The 24,860-nt window shown below is 44.8% G+C and overlaps 1 long non-coding RNA gene across 5 annotated transcripts in view; it reads right to left on the reverse strand.

Annotated features, from left to right (window-relative positions):
• The window catches only part of LOC137329476 (uncharacterized), a 31,733-nt gene extending 14,837 nt beyond the window's left edge, over window positions 1-16,896 (reverse strand). Inside the window, exons 1-4 of one of the 5 annotated variants that reach the window (XR_010964940.1) lie at window positions 16,612-16,896; window positions 10,445-10,673; window positions 9,551-9,731; window positions 6,802-9,400 (exon numbers count right to left, since the gene is read on the reverse strand). This is a non-coding gene — a long non-coding RNA (uncharacterized lncRNA). Of the gene's footprint in view, window positions 1-6,801; window positions 9,401-9,550; window positions 9,732-10,444; window positions 10,674-15,976; window positions 16,423-16,611 lie in introns of those variants that run through there. The other 4 variants (XR_010964942.1, XR_010964943.1, XR_010964939.1 and 1 more) reach the window with 4 other exon arrangements.
• Window positions 16,897-24,860: the final 7,964 nt, after the last annotated feature.

Genomic DNA, 24,860 nt, shown 5'->3' on the forward strand with positions numbered 1-24,860 from the left:
AGAAGGCTGATAGAGTGTTAATTCACTCTTAACAGAGTGAGGAGTTTAGGTGGAATTTATTTATGCAGACGGTTGGAACATGGAATTCTTTGCCACAGGGGATGGTTTGTATCTTTTAAGGGAAAATTAGATAAATATTTGAAGAAGGGGAAGATACAGGACTATGGGAAGAGTGGGATTAGTTTTGGATTACTCTAGCAAAGAGCTGACACAGACACAATGGGCTGAATGGCCACTTCTTCTCTAAACATCTATGGTCTAATTCATGCTGATGTATTTTTAATGCTCTTAATTTATTAATCATTAAAAGTGGTATAAGGTTGAAATTCCCTCAGCTTTGTAAAATCTAATGGTGTTGTTTTAAGCTTGGGACATTGATTTTATCCCAAATGCTGAAATTGCCTTCATATATTTAAATCCGCTCAGTTTCTGAATCCCAAAATTCCCTAATGAGGAAGTGATACTTCAGTTGTACAGAGCCTTGGTCAGTCCCCATTGGGACATTTGCATTCAGCTTTGGGCACTGCACCTTGGGAAAGATATATTGGCCTTGGAGGGGTGCAGTGCAGATTCACCAAAAGAATACCAGGCCTAAAAGGGTTAAATTATGAGGACACATTGCATAAACTTGGTTTGTATTCCCTTGAGTTTAGAAGGTTGAGGGTTGAACTAATCGAGGTGTTAAAAATGATAAAGGAATACGATAGGGTAGATACAGAAAAACGATTTCCCCTGGAGGAGAAATCCAGAGCGAGAGGTCATAATCTTACAATTAGAGCTAGGCCACTTAGGAGTGAAATCAGGAAGCACTTTTTCACACAGATTAGTGGAAATCTGGAACTCTCTCCCCAATAGGCTGTTGATGCTGGGTCAGTTGAAATTTTCAAGACTGAGATTGATAGATTTTTGTTGGGTAAAGATATCATGGGACATGGATCAAAGGCGGGTAAACGGAGTTGAGGTACAGATCACCAAGATCTAATAGCATGGCAGAATACGCTCGACGGGCTGCATGGTGTACTCCTGTTCCTAGGTGTGATTATTCATTCCATTCTGATAACAAGAAGGGATGTTGTGACAATCTCCTAGAGGTATTCAGTTTGTTGGCCACCATTAGGCTTGTACTCATAAATTTCTTACCATGTCTCCTTACACTAATCTGTTGGAGAAGTCCCAAAGTACAAATCTGTGGGGAAGAGAACTGAAGTGGGGCAATCTCTCTGAGGACATGTGAGGAACTTCTGTTATGGTGCTGGAGTGCTCTGACTAAACATTACTGATCTTTGGCTTCATTTAATGCATGTCTTTCTCAGCATGATTTCAACATCTGCTGAAGTCTGTGATCTCAAATGTCACAGCTGTGTTGGGGTTATGTATGAGGCAATTTCAGCTGGATCAGGTCCAGACGTACATTTTATGTGTGTCCAGCTACACTGGCCCATATAAATCTTAAAGAAATTGGACCAAGCCTTGCCTTTAGATACTCTTCTTGAACCAACTAGATCTTAGCCCTCTGTCCAACTCTCATCTCCTGTATGAAGGTAAGATGTGGACAGAAGTGGCCTTAATATCTAGAAACTCATCGAGTGGAGGTTTGTGCCATTTATTCTTGTTCTTTCCCAGACACCCTTGCAATGCGTGCCTCAACCATACAACCGTTACCAACCATGTCATGACCAATTTAAAACTCTCAGCGAGGTGATTACAGGGGAGGAAGTAGCATCTTTGATCAGATTACAAACTCATGCTGAATTGTGGAGGCCATTTTTAAGCCTATAGAAAAGTTGATTCAAAATGTTTTTTGTCATGTGGTTTTAGTGTTGACCATTGCATGAGAAATAGGGATTTGTAGGGGCATTATGAAAGTAGAACACATCTGTCCCCAAAAAACCCTCATCTTTCTTGCTGATGTTTAACCACACATTACAGATTGCTCACCAAGTGAGGAGAAGTTTAATTTCCACTGCTGAAAACAGTAAATATCTTCAACTTCATTGAACACTTTAAGTGACACATTCCATCTTCGATCTGGTATATCCAGGCTTCTCCACAGGATAAGGGTGCTTTCTCCAGGAATGATTTATACACATGGCCTGAACTCAGAGGTGTGTTACTGACTTGTAACACAAAAAAGATTTAATTAATTGATTCATTTAATTAATTTGAAAATTTGCATAAAATCTGTGGCAGAGAACATTGTTCTTTTTCGGGGAGGGAAATCAGACTTCTCCAATTGAATAGTCAAAATGAAGTAATATTGTAACTGGTGATTCATATGCAGTGACACTCAGTTTTACTTTATAATATGTTACAAGGAAGCACAGTATCCTGTGAATATTCCAGTCTGTTAATGATGGGCTCCACAATGATTAGATAGAATGTCCAGGTTAATTAGTGAATCCTGGTCTGACTTTTGGCTAAAGGGGCTGAATCAATTTGTTTATTTTGTTTGTGGTCGCTGAATTTCACCCAGATTCTGCTGCCGACAGTTTGCCAAATATAAAAGTATTTATGGATATTTGACAGAATTTTCCTTGAGGGCATCCCCCAATCGGCCGGAGTAACTTTGGCATAAGATTGGCGGAAACCCCGTTCGCGTGTCGGTCTGGGGTTTCTGCTGATCTTTTGCCGGAGTTACAGCAGGGGATCCGGAGAATCCATGAGGGGATTCCCGGCGATTGGCCCTGAAATCCCACAAGGGTCCTCCTGTGGGAGACCATTGCAGCCCCCCGCCCCCCAAAAAATGGCAAAGGTCCCTGCGGAACTTCAGGGAAACAACTCCCATTGGGGTAGCAGTCCTGCTACACTATCGGGAACAGCATCCTCCGAGTCAGCGGACTGTGCAAACTGTAGGTGCAAATCACTATCATGGTTCTCACTCTACCTGACCAGGAGACAACGTGGCTGGAGAACAGACTGGCTGAGTAAAGGAATGAATCTCTAATTGTAAAAATATTTGCTGCATGATAATGTCAGCCTTGGCTCAGTGGTATCACTCTTGCTTCTAAGTCATGGGTTCAAGCCCTACTCCAAAGACTTGAGCACATAATCTAGGCTGGCACTTCAGTGCAGTATCGAGGGAGTGCTGCACATGACAGAGGTGCCCTCTTGTGGATGAGATGCTAAACCGAGGGTCTACCTGATCAGGTGGATGGAAAGATCCCATAGCACTATTCAAGAAGGAGCAGGGAGGTGTCCTGGCCAACATTTGTCTCTTAATCAACACCGTCATAAACATTATCTGGTCATTATCTCATTGTTGCCTACGTAACAGCAGTGATAGGACTTCAAAACTATTTCATTGGCTGTGCAGCACTTTGGGACATCCTACGGTTGTGAAAGGCACTATATAAATGCAAGTCCTTTCTTTCTTACAAATTAGTGCCCTCAAGCAGAATGGGGGTATAAATTTACTGCACTGTCGGAGGTGACATCTTTTGGGTGAGACGCTAAACCGAGGCCACGTCTGCCCTCTCAGGGCACTATTGGAAGAAGAGCAGGAGAGTTCTCCCCAGTGTCCTGGTCAATATTTACACCTGAACCAATACCACTAAAATAGATGAACTGGTCTTTTACCTCATTTGCTGTTTGTGGAACCTTGCTGTGTACAAATTGACTGCCATATTTGCCTACATTACAACAGTGACTGCGCTTCAAAAGTGCTTCATTGGCTTTGGGACATCCTGAGCGTGTGGAAGATGCTATATAAATGCACATTCTTTCTTTTGTTAGTTTCTGCAGTGATCAGTCTCATATAAATGCATTCATGTGACATAAAAATTTTAAATGCGTATATAATAGATTGATATCAGAGAAACAAGGAACTGATGGGTAACACAATTTGGCACAGATGTTCAGTAAGTTACAAATCCAGTACTGTGGATTGATAAAATTCATTGTTTTTTTTCTCAATTTTATGCAAAACACTTGTACTAACTGGAAGAAGATATTGCTGTAAGATACAGTTGATCATTGTGATAATGTAAAATTCAGATGAATTCCAGAGCAGATAGTGCAAGCTTAAAACTGGGACTTTGCAGGCCAGTTGTTGCAATAAGTGACTCACCTTGCTCACAAAGGCCCAGTCCCAAACCTGCTGGTTGTCTCCATCAAATGGCGACAGATTCATTCACTAGATACACTTCAAATGTCGCTATTGGTGTCTCCTCATCCTGTTATTAACAGATATTGTTAAAATACTTTCAGTGCCGGCTCAGGCATCTTCAAGTAAGGTTTGTTTTCTTTTTCCAAGTTTCGTGGTCAGTTAAACCTTCATGAGAAGGGAAAGTCATGTGATGTAATCAATCACAGTGATTGGCCCAGGAGAAAATTAAACATTGGGTCAGATTTTGCTGTAGCAGGGCATCGAACGGTATCTGCCCTTAGTTAGGCTTGCCCCCTGCACCCTTCAGCTCAAAACATTTTTGCCCACTAAATTGCTGATAATGGCGCAGCGAGGGAAACAGGGCGTTTGGGCCGTGAGTGAAGAGTATCTCCTTAGCCAATGAGATTTAAGGATTGGGAAATAAACAGCAGAAGGACTGAGACGAAGGACAAATTAAAGGAGGCGAATTCGAGGTCAAATTAGGTAGAGAGAGAGAGAAATAAAGAGAGGAAAAGAAAGGATTGGATTAGGAGAGAGAAAAAAGAGATAAAAACGAAGAGAAAAATTTTAAAATTTAAGATTTGACATTATTAAAATCTCCTGAAGCTATTCACAACCTGAAGGAATGAGACTCCACACTTGTAATAGTTAAATTTTGGTGTCAGAGGTTGATTGGCAGTCATTAACACTTTTAATAATGTTAAAAGGGCTTACGCTTGTAATTACTAGCTTTAAATATCTGCAACGGGTTTAGTTCGTATCTACTGCACAAATACAGCCACTTTACGACATTCAATGCATTTCAATGGTGAGGCAGACATCGAGATGCAGTTTTCGCAACTCGGACAGCAACTTTTGGATATTCGCATTTAACCGTGCATCTACCCCTCGCCTGAAGTTGCTGTACCATTTACGCATAAATAACGGTGCCCGCCATTAGCCTCACCATTACTTTGACAGTAAAATCTCGTCCATTATCTCAAGTTTAAAAAAAAATCTAGATCACTGAAGCTTTGTGTGTTCCGGAGAACTGTTTACTCGCTCCTCCTCCTCCTCCTCCTCCCTTCCCATATCCTAGAATAAAAACAACTGAATAATAGAACAAACCTAACAAAAAGGACAGCTCAGTGTCAGGGCACAAGACGATGAGATTGATTAGAATTTATTCAGCGTTATAAGGACTATCACAGATTGACTGCAGCAAACCTTGACAGCTGTTATTGACAAATTAGTGACATTTATTAAGCAGTGGGAATATTGGGAATATTGTGTGTATTCAGTGGGAATATTGAAAAAAGATCAATTGAGTAAAGTGAGGACATCAGCAACATAACTGCTGTATTGCAAAGAAAGAACAACAGCTTGACAATGTACTGTAGGAATAAAAATATAAGGATTGTAATCCCAGCCAAAAAGGTTGCTAGTGACTAACCCACAAGGTTTTTTACTCCACTAATGTGCCAAAACATTCATCGTGATGGCCTAAAGCTGGAAAGGATGCACCAAGTATGGTAATCTATCTCTGTCCAACTGCTGCCCTAGAGTTACCATCACTCACTTTCTCCAGTGTGCGGAATATTGGAAGGGAGAAGCGGATATCATATTTAGAAGACAACTGTGTGATGCTTTCCCTGAACTCCATGAAAGCACAGAAGCAGTGCCAAGCCTTTCAAAGATCTAAGAATCTACTTTGAGATGTGGATTATTCATTAGCTGCACATATCTTCATTTGATTTAGTTCTAACCAGGTCATATGAGTCCTTATTGTGTCATGAGTGAGGGAACAGGGCATAGCCTTTATGGCAAAGGTTTCAACAACCCATCAAGAGTGCTCGTATTTGGCTAAATTAAATGTCTTGAAGGTGGAAACCATACATTCAGAAGACTCACTTACCAGCGAAGGAAGCACTCTGGTTAAACATAAGATAAATATGAACACACAAAAACATTGGACAGGAAAGGAACAGCTGGTCCATCAACAACTACTACAACAACAACTTGCATTTATATAGCTCCTTTAACGTAGTAAAACATCCCAAGGCGCTTCACAGGAGCGATTATCAAACAAAATTTTACACCGAGCCATATACGGAGATATTAGGGCAGGTGACCAAAAGCTTGGTCAAACAGGTAGGTTTTAAGGAGCATCTTAAAGGAGGAGAGAGAGGTAGAGAGGCAGAGAGGTTTAGGGATGGAATTCCAGAGCTTAGGGCCTAGACAGCTGAAGGCATGGCCGCCAATGGTGGAGCGATTAAAATCGGGGATGCACAAGAGGCAAGAATTGGAGGAGCACAGAGATCTCGGAGGGTTGTAGGGATGGAACAGAGATAGGGAGGGGCGAGGCCATGGAGGGATTTGAAAACAAGGATGAGAATTTTAAAATCTAGGCGTGGCTGGTTGGGGAGCCAATGTAGGTCAGCGAGCACAGGGGTGATGGGTGAACAGGATTTGGTGCAACTTATGATATGGGCAGCAGAGTTCCTGTTCCATACAGTTATGATACCTTATCATCATGTCAAGTGACTCCTTACCCCTTAGTTGCCATGTAGTCCCGTTAGGAGGGCTGGAAAACCAGGTCAAAAACCCAAGTCCAATTAGGGAAAAAAAATCTGGCAAAATCTTCTCCGATCCCTCTAGGTGATCAAAACTAGTCCAGGAGACCACATTGACCGTGACTTATATTATTTGGCACCTACCTCTTGTATGATGTGATCTCCACCCCTGCCAGGATCCGGTCCAGCTCTCTCTTGAAGTGGTTTCCTATAGAGTAGGAAGATTAATTGTTCGAGAGATCAGGTGTAGCACAGTGGTGCGTAGACTGGTGAGGCAATTCCAATTCCCATCCTGCTGTATTGTCGATCTCAGCCAAGCTGCTGTAGGGAAGCACTGAGCAGAGGCCAGGAGACCATCACTAAAGGAAGGAAACATCGGTGATAGGCACAATCGAAGCAGGATCCTGCTGATGGGAGAGCCAGCTGACATCTTTCTTCAGATGCAGAGCCCTGGGAACCAAATTTCACAAGGCCGGCAGCCGGCATTTGAAAGAAGATGCTACTTGAGCAACAATGTTTTCTCCAGTCATTAAAGGATGTGGCAAGCCCCCTATGTTGACTGTTGAACGTGACTGTTCAATAGAACTGTGGCCCCAAATGATAGAGTACCGAAGCTCAGTCAGAGTATCTCTCGTGAAGGCTCAGATCTGTGGCTATCGAGGCTAAGGGTTCCAATCTTCAGCAGGCTACTTTGTGGGATCACTTTTCCAAACGGCCATGGTGACGACACTCTCAGTTTTAAGGGGCAGGACTACAATGGGAATGGATATGAAGTTTGGAAAGTGCTGTTTTCTAAGGGCTTAACAAGCAGCCTCAGAGTGTTATGGGGACATCGGAAATGGTTAGTGGGCTGCATATTTTGCACATCTATTTGATACAGTGCAAAGCTGGCTGACCCTACCTAGGAACACTCCATGGGATGATTAGCACTTTTCTCCAGGTCCTCTGACTGACCCCTCCAGCCAAGCAGTCGACACTTTTCCTTTTGAGAGAAGGGTGCCTTGGGATGTCAAAGAGAGCACTTCTTCTAAATATGCTTGCATGGCAGTGCAGTGGTTGTGGTACTGGTACTAGCAGCCAAGAGGTTGTGAGTTCAAATCCCACTATAGGATGTTGTGAAATTTACTTCAATAAATCTGGTTATTTGGCTGGCACCAGAAAAAATGACCATGAAAGCTGCTGGATTGTTGTAAAAACCCAACTGGTCCAGTAACGTCATTTAGCGATGTGAACCTGCCTTCCCTACCTGGTCTGGCCTACACATGACTCCATCCCGCACTATATGGTTGACTCACAATACTCAAATCAAGGGATAGGGTGGGAAAGTGGAGTTGAGGTCGAAGATCAGCCATGATCTTATTGAATGGCAGAGCAGGCTCGAGGAGCCGTATGGCCTACTCCTGCTCCTATTTCTTATGTTCTTACCCTCTGAAGTGGCTCCAGCTTCTCAGGGCAACGAGGATGTGCAATAAATGCAGTCACATTACAAGAGCGAGAATTTTAAAAAAAAATCGATTTATATCTGGAACATTGACTTAGACGAAGGCAATTGATTTGAGCTTTTGTATGAGCACTGTCCAGAAGTTGCCACTTTCCCCTCAATAATAGTCTAGGCATTTGGTCAGGAAAGCATAAGGGTAAACCCCATTTTGTTTTTGAAATGCCTAACCTCATATGTTGTCCAATATAATAGTTGCTAGCCACATGTGGCTAATTGGGAATCCAGATGTGGGTAATTGCAGTTCTGATTAATAAAGAAAAAAGACATCGTTGTTGGGCTTGTGATCTCAGAACTTGTATTTGCATGGGGAATGCATGTGAACTTTAACCTTTTTGTGCGTTTGTTAGTAAAATGGTAAGATGAAAAGTTTTTTTTATTCATGTGGGCGTCACTGGCAAGGCCGACATTTATTGCCCATCCCTAGTTGCTCTGAACTTAATATAACCGAGTGGCTTGCTGGCCCACTTCAGAGGGCGATTAAGAGTCAACCATGTTGGTGTGGGACTGGAGTCTCATGTAGGCCAGACCGGGTAAGGACGGCAGGTTTCCTTCCCTAAAGGGCATTAGTGAACCAGTTGGGTTTTCATAACAATCCGGCAATTCCATGGTTGCTTTTGGTGATGCCTGCTTTTTTAAACATTTTTAAATTCAAATTCTCAAACTACCACGGTGGGATTTGAACTCATGTTCTCTGGATTACTAGTCCAGCGAGTGAGTGTTGTTTGATGGTGGTGGATGTTTGTTATGTAAATATACACATGTGAAGTACATTTACCTGTATTGTGTGAATGTGTGTAAGGGGTTTATTACTAAACTTAGTGCACGTGGCTAAAACGCTTTCGCCGTAGCCTCAGCTGTGGCTAGTCAATGATTTCTATTGGACAATACTGATATAAATAAAGCTGGATCTCTGATGAAAGCCCCCACCAGAACATGGAAAGTTGGTCTCTGCATCCAAGTGACAGGGATCAAATGGACTATGGTTTGCTGGGCACTAGGAACTCAAATAAATGTTTTATTCAATTCAGAATCCTAAAACGCATGTATTGCACTTTACACCATGAGGATCAGAGCTAAGGGGAGGTGCAGACAATGTGCAATGGAGATGGACACCCTGGTATGGGTTCGCCGATCACAGCACATCTGCAAAGGTGTGGATTGGTGCTATTTTGTTTCCGGGCCTGCTTCTGAACACAAACTCCCCCTTATTCACTTCCGGCAATCCATCCCAGCTTTCTGCACCTGTAAATAAGAAGGAATTTATTAGGGGACTATTGGTGGTAAGATAATTATTTTAACAGGCAATTTCGTCCACCATCCTTCTTCAACCCTTTGCTTAAAGAGGTGGGAGAAGTCTTGATGTTGGAGAGAATATTGTCTCCCAATACTTACCCTCGTCACAGCACGCATGTGACTCTTTCGATGTTGCATCTGTAGATTGTGGGCCCCAGATCCATCTCCTCTGCAAGTATGGAGGAGCAGGACTTCCATCTCACTTTTAACAAAATAAAATACTGCAGATGCTGGAAATCTGAGATAAAACCAGAAAATGCTGGAAACACTCAGCAGGTATCTGTTAAAGAAAGAAGAAATGTTGATTCAGGTATAGTCCTTCATGAGTGTTCATTTTTTGAGATCTGGTGCGTTTTCTGTTATTATTTCACCGTTACTTTACCTGCCTGACCTCGTTGGAATACCTGGGGTCGGTGAGTTTGCACAGGTGCCAGGTGAGTTGCAGCTGGGATGCCTGCTATGTACGGGGCAGGACTACAGAGTGGTGGCCAACTGCTCAGTGTCAGAAGCCAGTGGGTAAGGCAGAAACTGGCAGAATGCAGCTAAGATCTGAAATCGGACTCCCGCCCGAAGCAGGTGGGGATGACGTCAGTGTCCGTCAGGCGGGAGCAGGAATTGGAGTGGGAGCCGACCGCTGCTGGGGACCCAAAGTGGAACAATCCCCGGCATAAGGTGAATGCTGGGTGGGTTCCAAAAAGATGGCGGTGTAGGGAGGGCTGGGGCAGGGGAGGCCTAAAGATTCCTTCCGGAGCCCCGAGAAATACTCCTGCTCCTCCCAGCGTCCCGTCCCCCCCACCGCCGCCGAGGAATCCTCCCGAAAAATAAAACGATGTCACTTACCTTGGCCTGTTCTGGCCACTCTGCTGCATCCTGCCAGGTTTCTCTGGCGGGTTTGGCACCGCGAGGGCCTCCCCTCCCCCACCCCGAGTCTTCGTTAAAGTCACGTCGCAGCACCAATGAAGTCATTTAGATGTAAGTTAGGCCCCTGCCTACCTGCAGCGGGAGCCTCAGCTGATTTCAGTGTCGCCGAAGGTGAATTGTCTTCGGTCAGGATCGGTGAAGCCTCAGGACGGTGGGTGTTCTCGGCCGATTCTAACCCCTTGCACGCACCATTCCCGCAGGGCAAGGGGTGGGGTGGGGGGGCGGTGTTTAAATTGACCCCGTTATCTCACGAGATTAAATGGGCTGGGAGAGAGTTCACCATGGAGCGTTTGGACATGGTCTGGGGGAAAAACATGATTGATAGGCTCATTCCCATGTTTATCCCACATTTACTTTTTCCTTTGTAATTTATTTTTTCCTCCTGTATTTTCTCCTCCTGTGGAGCTCACGGTCTCTAGCTGAGAGGGTAGGTTGGAGACCCGTTCCCAGGCCTCTGTCAATGCTCCTGTATTGCCAGCTGCTGAATATATGCAAGAGTAACTTAGGGTGACCAGTCCTTTAGCCTTTTCTGCCTCTATAAGGGGAGACGCATAGGGGTAAATTTTAATCCCCAAGAACGGGGGGGTCGGGGGCAGGTGGGAGGTTAAAATAACAGGTTTTTGATGCAGGACCGCATCCCAGCTCCAACTTGCCCACTTCTGGGTTTAACCCAGGTAGGTTTGGATGCATGTGCACAACAGACAACAGGAAGTCCTGCCCCCACTTAAAGCAGTGGGCCAATACTTAAAAGGGCAATGTACCTCATTGAAATATTTGAGGTACTTAATATTTTGTGTATTGGAAAATTAAAATGAATTTAACCTCACCTGTTCGGGTTTCCCATCGCTTCCGATTCACGTCAGGTGAAAGCAGGTGGGAGGGGCCAGATCCATGAGGTGAGTGCCTTTATTGCACTGCTTACATACGTACATACGAACATACAAATTAAGAGTAGGAGTAGGCCATTTGGCCCCTCGAGCCTGCTCTGCCATTTGATAAGATCATGGCTGATCTGATTGTGACCTCAACCCTACTTTCCCGTCTACTTGCTATAACCTTTGACTCCCTTGTTAATCAGGAATCTATCTAACTCAGCCTTAAAAATATTCAGTGACCCTGCCTCCACCGCTCTCTGGGGAAGGGAGTTCCACAGACTCACGACCCTCTGCTTGTGGGCCCGGAGGAGCACGAGTGCTTCATCCAGGTCCAACAAGTTCACCTGGCCGACAGACCCCCGCAATTGGCCGACCCCCCCAACTCCCCCGATGGTGGGCCTCCACCTACCTCTGACTCTTCACCCAACCTCCAGCAACCTCCTATCTTCTTCCTGGCCCCCCAATCGTCCCGGGCCCCTGATCTTCCCAGCACCCCGATCTTCTTCCCAGCTCCCGAACTCTTCCCCGGCCCCCCGATCTTCTTCACAGCCCCCTGATCTCTTCCCCGGCCCCCCGATCTTCTTTGCAGCCCCCGATCTGTTCCCGGGCACCCCGATCTTCTACGCAGCCCCCCGATCTCCCTCCCGGCCCCCCGATCTCCTTCCTGCCCGACAGCCAGCCAGCTGTCAATCAGACTGGCTGCCCGGTGCGATGCCCAGCGGCTGCAACCCGCCCACTTATCTTCTGGGTTTCGCATCCAAAAATCTTTTCCCCTGCTCCCTTCCTGGCTCGAAGTTACTCCCTGGTAGCTGCTCACTGCCTCAATAACAACTTGCTTTTATGTAGCGCCTTTAACGTAGTAAGACGTCCCAAGGCGCTTCACAGAAGCGCAATCAGACAAAGATTGACACCGAGCCAAAGGAGATATTAGAACAGGTGACCAAAAGCTTGGTCAAAAGGTAGGTTTTAAGGAGAGTCTTAAAGGAGGAGAGAGAGTTAGAGAGGCGAAGAGGTTTAGGGAGGGAATTCCAGAGCTTAAGGTCTGGACAGCTGAAGGCATGGCCGCCAACAGTGGGGTGAAGGCAGAGTTCTCGGAAGGTTGTAGGGCTGGAGGTGGATACAGAGATAGGGCCTCCTCCCAGTTTTATTGCTGCCATTGATGATTCACACTCTGTGGGAAGTTGGGTGCAGCAGTCATTTGAGTTTGTAATAGCAAATCATTAGGAATGCTTTGAAAATTATGTTTTGGCAGATCTTGCATGAATACATTATATTGTTATCTTGTGCTCGAAGGATTCAAGTCAGCTGCTATTAATTTTTAAACAAATAACCGTAAGAGTTCAACTCCTATAGGGAAACAATAATGAAAATATTCAGCTCCAAAAACTCGCAAGCTGGAAAGAGAAAAGTATTCTTTTTTAAATAATTTAATGTGTGTGTTGCTGACTAGGCCGGCATTTATTGCCCATCCCTAGTTGCCCTGAGAAGGTGGTGGTGGGCCTTCTTCTTGAACCGTTGCGGTCCGTGTACATTACAACAGTGACTACACTTCAAAAGTACTTCATTGGGACGTGCTGAGGTTGTGAAAGGCGCTATATAAATGCAAGTCCTTTCCTTTCTGACGGTTACACTACCGTCCTGGGGTACAGATTTGCCTCGGGTGCAAACGCAAAGTGGGCAATGGCGAATTGGCAGCCCCTTTTCTCCCTCTCCCGATTTTCTTTTGGGTTGACTTCCGCCCAAGACAAATTTACACCCCTTGGAGTTCTGATTACCATGCAGGCTGTTTAAACTTTGCTCTTGCGCTTCATGGTGTAATCAGAATAAGACCCTTTGACGGTGTTGCCTCAGAAACACACTTGTGGCCAACCATCAGTCCAATGAATAATAAACAAGGGACTGTGATTCTGCTTGTAATATTTTAACCCTTCAACAGGTGACTACTGGGGATTATATTTCTCATTAACCTTGTCAAATTCAACGTGACGTATAAAGCCCTAAGTATACAACAGCCATAAACTAGTACTTGTTACTAATTTGCAGCTTAAAGGGTTAAGTATACACCAGCGTGGAGTTAGTTACTCTGTTCTTAGTTTTTAGTAAGACCTTTGTGGGTGTCGTTTGTTCTTGGGCAGAAGCGCAAAACGGGCAATAGCGAACCGGTAGCCCATTGATGGAATAGAAGATTGGGTGGAGTTTAAAACGGGGCTGCCGATTTTCTAGCGCCCTTTTTGCGCTAACATGCGAGATTTATTTCTACCCCTTCACCAATTGACCTGCGGTTAACCAGGGCTGCAAAGCAAGCTATTCTTATGAGGTGAGTACGGGCAGCTTGAGAGGAATTCCTGGTATTTTTGCTGGGCAAGAAAACAATCTGAGCTCGCACTGGGTAGTAATTTAATGCCATCGACAGCTGTGTAACAAATCTGGGCATTTGCCAGTATGTAGCACCGGGGAAGCTCATTCACTCTCAGGCATACTGATTCAAATGCTCTGTATATAAGAGCTCAAGATATTCAGGTCTACCAACTCCCTCACATTTGGCAAGGGTGTCGTACGGGACGTCTACGGATTTTGCTGGCAATTCCTGAAATTTTTCTTGCTTTCTCTCACAAAGGGTTGGAACTTTCCAACGCTCATGGTGAAAGGGGAAAGGCCATATTAAAGCTACAGGCCCCTAAACAATGAACTGGTCAAACCAGGCTTAAACTATTTTACTCACGTTTGGTCACCATGCCACAATGAAATGCCTGCATTAGAATAGCTATGAAAAAGAGCCACCGCTCAAAAAAAAAACCTCAGAAAATGCTCAATAGTTCAAGTGAAAAAGTACTCCCTGAATGGCCCAGCTCTAATTTTAAGATTAGGTTCTCTTGTTCTGGAATCCCTCGCCAGAGGAAATAATTTCCTTTTACCATTTTAAATACCTCAATTAGATCTCAACCTTCTAAACTCATGGGAATACAACCCAAGTTTATTCAACCTGTCCTCATAATTTAACCCTTTTAGCCCTGGTATCATTCTGGTAAATCTGCACTATAACCCCTCTAAGGCCACTAAGCAACACCTTGAATGTTTAAGAGCCTGGTCACAGGAGACCAGCTGGCTAATATTACAAGACGCACTGCAACAACTCGCCAAGCTTATTTCATCAGCACCTCCGAGCTCTGTGACCATCACTAAGGACAACAGTAGCAAGATCACAGCAAGACAGTCACCAGCAAGGTCCTGTCCAAGTCACGTACACCTGACCTGGTCATATCTCACTGCCCCTTCTTCCTTGCGAGGTCAATACCCTGGAATTCCCCACCTAACACCATTGTGAACGTATGAAAATGACGGGCAGGAAAAGACCAGCTGGTCCATCAAGCCTGCCCCACACTCATGATGGCCGAGAGCATCCGAATTAGACACTTCCTACCCACCCCCCCACCACCACCCTGGAGCCATGTAATCTCCAGGGAGAGGCAGAAAAACCCACCTACCTCATGGATAACTCAGATCAGAATACTCGGCAGTCCCTGAGCATAGTGGAATGGCAGGCTCAATTCAGTGGTTTTTTTTTAAAGGCCTTAAGCTGGTAGCCATTGATTGTCCCAGTGTAGGAGCATAGAGACAGGTGTAGGCCATTCAGCCCCTCGAGTCTGTTCCGCCATTCAATTAGATCATGGCTGATTTGTACCTCAACTGCATTTACCCACGTTTTGTTCCATTTTCCTTAATGTCGTGACATAACAAAAATGAATTTTTAAATTGACCTTCGGTCTCAACAGCTTTTTGAGGGAGAGTTCCAGACTTCCACTACCCTTTGTGTGAAGAAGTGCTTCCTGACGTCACGCCCGAATGGCCTAGCTCCTTCCCTGAGGCCTTTAAAGGGTGTCAGGGACCGAATTCCCAGGGAAGCTTGGGAACTCCCACAGACACGTCCCTTTGACACGGAGTGGGGGGGTTGGTGGGCAGAAGATCCACCCATGGCTCCCCCCACCCCCTCCACCCCCACTGCTGGAATTTAAAGGGGCAGCGCAAATAGGTGGAATTCCGTGTAACCCCAATTCCTGGTTCCCCCTCGGTAGAGATCATGCTGTCCTCCTCTCCAGTCCCAGGGATTTCAGGGGCCATTGCGGGTAAAGAAATAAACTGCCTGTGCTGCTTCGCATTCTAGCTATTATTTTAACCTCAATGTAAACCAGACCTGCTCTGTCGACTATACCAGCTAGACATTACAAAGTTATATTATTCGCAACACCACAAGTATCTGAAACAGCTCTAAATAAAATTTAAGCTGCTGGAATTTTAACAGCCTATATCATCTATGCTGTCTATTGCATTTCCCAGAGATTAACAGGATCACTTATAACTTGCAGTAACAAAAGCACAATTGTTAATCAATCAATGTGAACAAAGCGATGACACGGGAGGGCACTGCCAATCCCTAACTAGGGTCAGTCCAAAATGTTCCAAATATAAACAAAACTACCTCTTAAACTTAACGCTATATGATTTAAAAAGAAAACAGGTACCCTGGAGGGATTCCATGAGATAAATCAAATCTCTGCAATCCTTCCAATTGTTTCTAACATCACCTTTACGCTTCGATTAAATTACTAATTGCCGATCATTCCCAAATAGTCATTATTGTTTATGCTATTGTTTCATCCAGCAAGATGCAATAAATACTTCCCGTTGTGAAAACATTGCAGTTTGACTTAGTGAAAAGCCGTGCAGTTACCATGTACAACAAACAGCTCTAACGAAGCTTAAACAATCGGATCGTAAAGAGATTCAATTCACACATGAAAAGAGGTCCAACACTATGGCAGAGGTCACTCTACACCTTGATTTAGGTCTGGCTCTCTCCTCTGCCTTATATCACTGGCGTCGTGTGTGGTGTAACTCTGGTCGCAAGTCTTCAGGAGATGTCTCTCGGTGTTACATCCCCAGGGTACAAACCTTTTCAGATAGTCACTAATTTTTTAATAAAACTCAACAGAAGTGACGTCTCCTGGGGTGGCACAGACCCTTAACACGCAAGGTAGTCTGTGATTCCCGCTCGGCCAGTTCCCAATCTCAGCCGTGGTGTGGGTAGGAGACGCAGGACAGATCTACGAGCTGCTGACTGTTAGAAGGAACAGTCTGGAAGCAGATCGTCTGCCTGCTCTCTCTTGATTAGAGGCCCTGGGGGGAGAAGGAAGGATGGGAGGGAGGGAGGGAGGGAGGAGAATTTTAAAGGAAAGGAGAAAAATACATTGTGAAAGAGGGACGGAGAAAATGAAATTACAAATGATTTATACTCTTCGCATAAAGAACTGATACAAATAAATCACGCTGCACTGCTTGTAACAAGAGTGTAAAACAAATGCTTACTATAGTTTGGCTTTAAGATTCCAGGACACCTCATGACCTACTCCAGCTGCAGTTTGAAAACTGTCAGAAATCCAATCTTCTCCTGATACTGCGCACAAGTCCTGGTGATGCCGTGCACCCCACAGTTTGACGTTTATAGTCAGTCCTATCTGCCAACAGGCCAACTCATGTAACAGGTACTGAGGAACAACACCTCTCAGTCCTTTTCTTTCTCTCTAAATGTTTTCTCCTGTAGCAGCTTGGCTTGTATGAGCAGGCTGTGCCACTCCTACCCATTTAATTTTCTTATCCTCAGACCTCCTCTTAATTTGAGCACATTGTTTTTATACCCTAAAGTAACCAGACAGAACCCACCCACCTTGTAGTGAGCCAGCCCTCCTAGATTGAATTACAGACTCCAACCGCCCCCCCCCCTCCTCCTCCCCCCACTTTTCCAAATCAATCACTTGACCCTTAGAATAGAAAACTGCCAAAAATACATTTACACTGGACAGCTTGCAGTGAAACCAGTTATGTAAGGCTCGTAGACTTTAGTTTGATTTTTTACCATGAGTCCAGAGAAAAACATGTCATTGAACAAGCAGTAAGAAATCCACTAATGTTCTTATACAAACAGACTTGTGTTGACAAGACAAGGACTTTAATGGCAAATAGAACTGTGGCTGAGCCAAGCAAATATTGGCTTCAGCTCCAAAGTTAACTGTGTTGTCATTTTGGAGTCCGTCACACTTAGGGTTGCCATCCCTCCAGGATTGGCCTGGAGTCTCCAGGAATTAAGGATCCAGGACACTGCTGCGAGCAACACCTGGGAGAAAAATCACAGGGGCATTAACAAAAAAATGGTGTGTTTTTTTTTAATGTTCTTTGAACACTTCTGTTTATTAGTTATAAAAATATTGGAGATGGGAAAAAAAAGGCTGCTTGACTGACGGACAAGAATCATCCAATTGGGAAATGATTGGTTCTGCTTTCCAGTCGGCATGGGAAGGTGGGAGCAGGGCAATCGAAGGCAGGAGGTCATATGATGCAATCTCCAGGAATACATGCAACCAGTGGTAGCACTGTCACCTCCGTGTCAGACGGTCATAGGTTCCAGCGCCACTCCTGAGACTCGAGCACATAAGCTAGGCTGGAATTTCAGGGGAGTACTGTATTTTCAAAAGTGTCATTTTTTGAATGGGACTTTGGGAAGGCCCAATCTGTCTTCTCAGGTTGGATGTAAAAGATCCAATGGCACTAATCGAAACAGAGCAGGGGAGTTCTCCCAGTGCCCTGGCCAACATTTATTCCTCAATCAAATCCAGACTATCTAGTAATTTATCTTATTGCTCTTTGTGGGGACCTTACTGTGTACGAACTGGCTACTGTGTTTGCCTACATAACGAGAGTGACTGCACTTCAAAAGTAATTAATTGGCTGTAAAGCGCTTTGGGATGTCCTGAGGATGAGCAAGGCGCTTTATAAATGCAAGTTCTTTTTGTTTGCCTCAACCTGCTTTTACACGAGGTGATCAGAAGCTTGGTCAAAAAGATATCTTTTGAGAAGGCTTTAAAAAGTGGGGAGGGAGGTCATGAGACAGAACAGTTTGGGATGAGCTTTTCAACCAGAGCTATCTAGACGAATCCCAATTCCCTGCCCTCTCCTCGCATCTTTTTATATCCTTCTTTTTCAGATACTTAGTCAATTCCCTTTTAAGTGTTTATACTCTCTGCCTCAGCAGTCACTCAAAATCTTTCGTAATTTTGAGATCTCTCTTAACCTTCTCTGTTGCAATGAAAAATCCACAATTTTTTGAACCGTTCTTCATAACTATAACATAGGAACTAGAAACAGGAGTAGGCCATTCAGCCCCTCGAGCCTGGTCTGCCATTCAATTAGATCATGGCTGATCTGTACCTCAACTCCATTTACTCGTCTTTGCTCCATATCTCTTAACACGCTTACCTAACAAAAATCTATCTATCTATCTCAGTTTTGAATTTTTCAATTGACCTAGACTCAACAGCTTTTTGAGAGAGATAGTTTCATTCATTCATTCATAACATCTCATTCCCGATACCAGTCTAGTGAACCTTCGCTGTACCACTTCCTTTGCTCTGATATCCTTCCTATAATGAGGTGCCCAGACCCGCTTGTGCGTTAACCAATGTCTTGTGTAAACTCAGCATCGCTTCCTTGCTTTTATATTCAAGTCACACACCATCCTGACTTGGACATGTGTCGCCTTTCCTTCATCGTCACTGGGTCAATATCTTGGAATTCCCGACCTGTGCTGCCGCTACTGATTGCGATCCAGTGGTCTCCTATTGGAAGTTTGCTTGACTAGCATCCTTGCCACTGGACTCAACATCCACCATTGTGGGATGACCTTCACCACACGGACTGCAGCGGTTCAAGAAGAAGGCCCACCACCACCTTATCAAGGGCAACTAGGGATGGGCAATAAACGCCGGCCTTGCTAATGTCACCCACATTACGAGAACATATATTTTAAAAATGCCACTGTAGACAAAATGCAGAATCCCCTTTGCCTTTTGTAATGACCTTTTCAACCTGCACTGCCAACTTTAAAAGCCTACGGGGATGAAATTAGTCCTCAACGCTAGCGTAAACCGGGCGGACAGCGAATCGGCAGCTGGTTTTACACCGCACCTGATTTTCTTTTCCATTGAAGTCAACAGGGGACAAAAAGTGGGGCGGACTGTAAAACCAGCGTCCGGTTCGCTGTTGCCCGTTTAACAATACCCCTCGAGATTACTTTCCCCTCCCTCTGTACCTGCACCACCAGATCCCTTTAAGGACTTAGCATTTTGGCAACACTTCATTTCACATTTCTCTGCATTGAACTGCATGCACCATCTATCTGCCACTCTACTAACCTGTCAATGTCTTCCGGCATTCTTCCTCACAGTTTACCATGCCTCCAACTTGGTATGTAATGCGTCCCATGATATTGCAAGACAATAACTAGTCGTAATTATCAGCTAACAAATTTCCTGCTAATCTGTACATCCAAAAGCCTGGAAAGATTAGAGTTTTGTTCAGCTGGCGGCTTACCCTCATACTACAAAAATGTAACATTAAAAATAATTGTTCCAGTGAATCAGCATCAATTTTTTAAATAGAAAACTATTTTTAAATTCCAAGCCTGCTGAGGATGATCAAATTAAATACAAGAATCAAATGATCTGGAATGCGCTGCCTGAAAGGGCGGTGGAAGCAGATCCAATAGTAACTTTCAAAAGGGAATTGGATAAATACTTGAAAAGAAAAAAATTGTAGAGCTGTGGGGAAAGAGTGGGGGGGAGCGGGACTAATTGGATAGCTCTTTCAAAGAGCAGGCACAGGCACGATGGGCCGAATGGCCCCCATCTGTGCTGTATGATTCTATTATTTTAACACGTTCACAATAATGAAACAGCACAATCAGCTGTACACAAAACAGATGGAAAGGACTGGAAATTTTACTCTCCTTAATTAGAAGTGCAAGAGTTGGCCAAATGTGAAAACTTGGCAGGAGATTTGTTTAAATGTAAGCTAAAGTAGAACGGAAAGCTGGTAGGCATCAGGCTCATGTTTATAAATATTAGGAGATTTGGATTGAGGACAGCTTGCGAGGATCTGCTTTCCTGGTGAGGACCCTCCGTCGAAGAGCGAGGATCGGAGAATGGGGCCCGCTGATCTCCGCACCTGATTCTCCGATTGGCACTGCCTTCAAGCGAGGCTCCTCGCTGGGGGTCTGGAATTTACTGGGGGGTCCTGCTCCGCAGGCACAAATGGAGCAAACGGGAACCCCAGCCTTAGGCCAGAGATTCCCCCCCCTCCTCCAAAATGCTGGGGATTTTAGGATGTTAAAATCTCAAGCCTGCCATTGATATCAGAGGAAGGGAGGGCCAGACTGCAATTCATCTGGGCCTTTCCCCTCGTTCCCCAAAAGGATGTGGCCAAAATGGGCCAATTGAAATTTTCAGTACTGAGATCAATAGATTTTTGTTAGGTGAGCATGTCAAGTGATATGGAGCAAAGCGGGTAATTGGAGTTGAGATACAGATCAGCCATGATCTAATGGAATGGTGGAACAGACTCGAGGGGCTGAATGGCCTGCTCCTGTTCTTAATTGCAATGCCTGATTTGACAAGGTTGAGTATAGAAAATGACAGTCTTGAAGTAAAGAAACTAGAAAGCATTGTGGTACCAAGGCAAAAAAATCACCCTTTATTATCCCATCTCCATTCACTTGGGCTGCCAAGGCCAATCCTTCAAAGGAGGTGGGGGGGTGAAGGGTCATTGCGCTCCAAGTCATTTTCTTTTAGGTGGAGAACCAAATGGTGGTGCTTTTAGGGCAGGCAGCGGCCCCGCGGCGCTCCCAACGCATTGGGCGCCAAGTGCCGAGACTGCGTTATCCACCTCAAAAGAGTTCCCTCTCATTTGCCTCCTGTTAAGGGGTGATGAACCTGAGTTTCAGTCGTCTGACACCAGAGATAGTCTCATGGCTCTTCCCTGCAATGTCTCAAGGACTTGGCTGTTTCCATGTGCAACACTAACCAGAGCTAAAGGCGGTTTTTGCGCATGACAGCCTCGGACATATACCGTTCTGATATGGCGATATAACTCAGCATCGTTAGATTTGTAGACTGCTGCTCTGCAATGAATGGATGTGCTAAGCACCGTCTACTAACTCTCCCAGGTATCTCTCAGCCTCTGCCATTCATTGAGTAAGTGGCCCCAAAACTCCGCATGCTGTGATCCCAGGAGTTACATCAGGGTGGTGCCCGTCGGTGCCCTCCAGCGTTGACCTCGGGGTCGGGGGGGTGGGCACCTCATTCGCACGGGGTCACTGGACACCCACATCACTATGGGCACATCTCAGGCACCCGCTTGCCTTGTACTGCCAGAAACTCCAGGACTTGAAGACCACATTCTGTGTCTCCCCACCCGCTCCCCCCCCCTGCCCTTTGGACCCCTGTGTGAGGGGACTGAGACAAAAAGTTCTGGAAAAAAGGGAAATTCCCCTACCTTTTGGAGTCCAGGCTGCTTCCCTTGCCCAGACCCCCTGCCCCGGCAGGGTCCACTTCCACCCTTCTTGAGGACGATAGGCCAGCTCTCTAATGGTCGAGGGAAGTGGGAAGTCTTTGCACCCCCTGGCATTGCTGGCCTTGTAAGGGGCTGCAGGATTTCCCACCTGAGGCTGGGGCCTGGTGTATTCAGATGCTGGCCTTCTTCCAAGCCATTCTGATGGACTCCCACTGGAGTTACAGCAGGAGTCTGGCGGAATGACTGAGCGAATTCTGCCCCAGTGGGTCTTCCATTCACTCCTCCAAAGCTTGTGGGGGAGTCCAAAACTAATAAATCCAATAACAAATTCAGGAGAAACTTCTTTTCCCAGAGAGTGGTTGGAATGTGGAACTCGCTACCTCGTGGAGCGGTTGAGGCGAATAGCATAGATGCATTTAAGGGGAAGCTAGATAGACACATGAGGGAGAAAGGAACAGAAGGTAATGCTGATAGGGTTAGATGAAGAGGGATGGGAGGAGGCTCGGGTGGAGCATAAACACCGGCATAGCCCAGTCGGGTCGAATGGACTGTTTCTGTGCTGTAAATTCAATGTAAAATGCTTAACACCATGCACTTATCCACATTGAATGTTACCAGCCATAGTTCTATTTGCTAATTCTGTCTGGGCCTTTCTGTGGCCCCTTTGCTGCTTCATCAAACTTGACTGTCCCTGCGAGCTTAAAATTTCTGCGGCTGACTTTTGACAGTCAGTGAACTGGAGATATTCTTGTTCTCTGGGCACGAAACTATATAATGTAATTTTGAATCCCGTCGAGTAAATATGTTTAATTACAGTTATTGTTTTTGCAAAGAGTTCAGCTAAAGGGTGCCATCTTGTGGTGGCTGCTTCATTTCCCTAGCGCAAAAGGCAATTGCCTGTTTTGGTGAATTGTATCTCGTAGACTGGCAGTAATAGAAATCCTTCATGTCCCCTTGCATTTCACACTCTATTTTTAAATGCATCACATTTATATGAAAATAAAGATACTTTTGCTAGCTTGGCTCAGTTGGTAGCGCCCTCGTCTCTGAGGCAGAAGTTCATGGGTCAAGCTCCAATCCAGGATTTGAGCACATAATCTGGGCTGACGCTTCAGTGCAGTACTGAGAATATTGTGTTGTTGGAGCTGCCGTCTTTCTGATGAAATATTTATCCCTCAACCAACACCACCAAATACAGATTATCTGGTCAATTATGTCATTGCTGTTTGTGGGACCTAGATGTGAACAAATTGGCTGCTGTGTTTGCCTACATTACAACAGTAACTACACTTCAAAACTCATTAATTGGCTGTGAAGCTCTTAGGGATGTCCTGAGGATGTGAATGACGCTATATAAATCCAAGTTCGTTCTGCTTTGGGTGAATGTGGGTTGAGGAGGCGAAGCCTGCATCTAGAGCATTTGATAAAATTGTTTATTTTCACTGCCGTTTTCACACTGAATTAAATCTTTCGTCTTTTCAGTCATTTCAAGCTTTCCCATGTGAAGATGAGAAGTCTGGGGTATTGTAATAAGGTTATCTTGTCAGCATAGGCGGAAAATAGACAGCTAAGTCGGACAGTGCAGCAGTTTTCTGAACATCTGCACAGTCTTTCATACCAATGACCGTCTGTGGCCTCACCCTTTCCTGGCTGGCTCAATAAAATTACTCATTTAAGTTTAAATTTTATTTGCTTGATTCAGTCAGCAAATAGATGTCCTGGTGTCAGCCTTGGCTCAGTAGTAGCACTCTTGTCTCTAAGTCAGAAGGCTGTAGGTTCATAGTCCCACTCCAGAGACTTGAGCTCATAATCCAGGCTGACAATTGAGTGATGTACTGAGGGAGTGCTGCACTGTCGGAGATGCTGTCTTTTGGAGAGACGTTAAACCGAGCACCGGTCTGCCCTCGATGATGGATATAAAAGAACGCGTGGCACTATTTTGAAGAAGAGCAGGGATGTTCTCCCCGGTGTCCTGGCCAATATTTAGCCCTCAATCAACATCACTAATAAACAGATTATCTGGTCATTATCACAATGCCGTTTGTGGGACCTTGCTGTGCGCAAATTGGTTGTCGCGTTTCCTACATTCCAACAGTGGCTACACTTCAAAAGTCATTCGTTAGCTGTAAAGCGGTACAGGACGTCCTGAGGTCATGAAAGGTGCTGTCTAAAAGTTCTTTGTTTGTTCTTTGTTAATCAAAGGGTAAAATCCTATCCAATTGGTTGCTGTCTAAGGGTTGCATAGTTAAATTTATTTTTTTCCTTCTTGAGGATATAATTTTTGTTCAGTTGCTGTGAAGAAATGATCTATATGTGTGTATATGTATGAGAGAGATGTGTAGTCCTTAGAGAAGGTGCAAAAAAGATTTACTAGAATGGTTCCAGGGATGGGGGACTTCAGTTACGTGGATAGACTGGAGAAGCTGGGGTTGTTCTCCTTTGAGCAGAGAAGGTTGAGTGGAGATTTGATAGAAGTGTTCAAAATCATGAAGGGTTTAGATCAAGTAAATAAAGAGAAACTGTTCCCATTGGCGGAAGGGTCGAGAACCAGAGGACACAGATTTAAGGTGATTGGCAAAAGAACCAAAGGCAACGTGAGGAAAAACTTTTTTACGCTGCGAGTTGTTATGATCTGGAATGCGCTGCCTGTAAGGGTGGTGGAAGCAGATTCAATGGTGGCTTTCAAAAAAGAAAAAAAATTGCAGGGCTACGAAGAAAGGGCGGGTGAGTGGGATGAGCTGGATTGCTCTTACAGAGAGCGGGCACAGGCTCGATGGGCCGAATGGCCTCCTTCTGTGCCTTTACCAGACTCATAATACAATCAAGGAGAGTCAACATGGTTTTATGAAGGGGAAATCATGTCTGACAAATTTATTAGAGTTCTTTGAGGAAGCAACGGGCAGGGTGGATAAAGGGGAACCAATGGATGCAGTATATTTGGATTTCCAAAAGGCATTCGATAAGGTGCCACATAAAAGATTACTGCACAAGAGCTCATGGCGTTGGATAGAAGATTGGCTAACTAACAGAAAACAAAGAGTCGGGATAAAAGGGTCATTTTCAAAATGGCAATCTGTAACTAGTGGGGTGCCGCAGGGCTCAGTGCTGGAGCCTCAACTATTTACAATATATATCAATGACTTGGATGAAGGAACAGAGTGTCTTGTGGCCAAATTTGCTGATGATACAAAGATAAGTGGAAAAGCAAATTGCGA

Source organism: Heptranchias perlo, chromosome 1 (assembly GCF_035084215.1).
Source record: "Heptranchias perlo isolate sHepPer1 chromosome 1, sHepPer1.hap1, whole genome shotgun sequence".
Taxonomy (NCBI): domain Eukaryota; kingdom Metazoa; phylum Chordata; class Chondrichthyes; order Hexanchiformes; family Hexanchidae; genus Heptranchias; species Heptranchias perlo.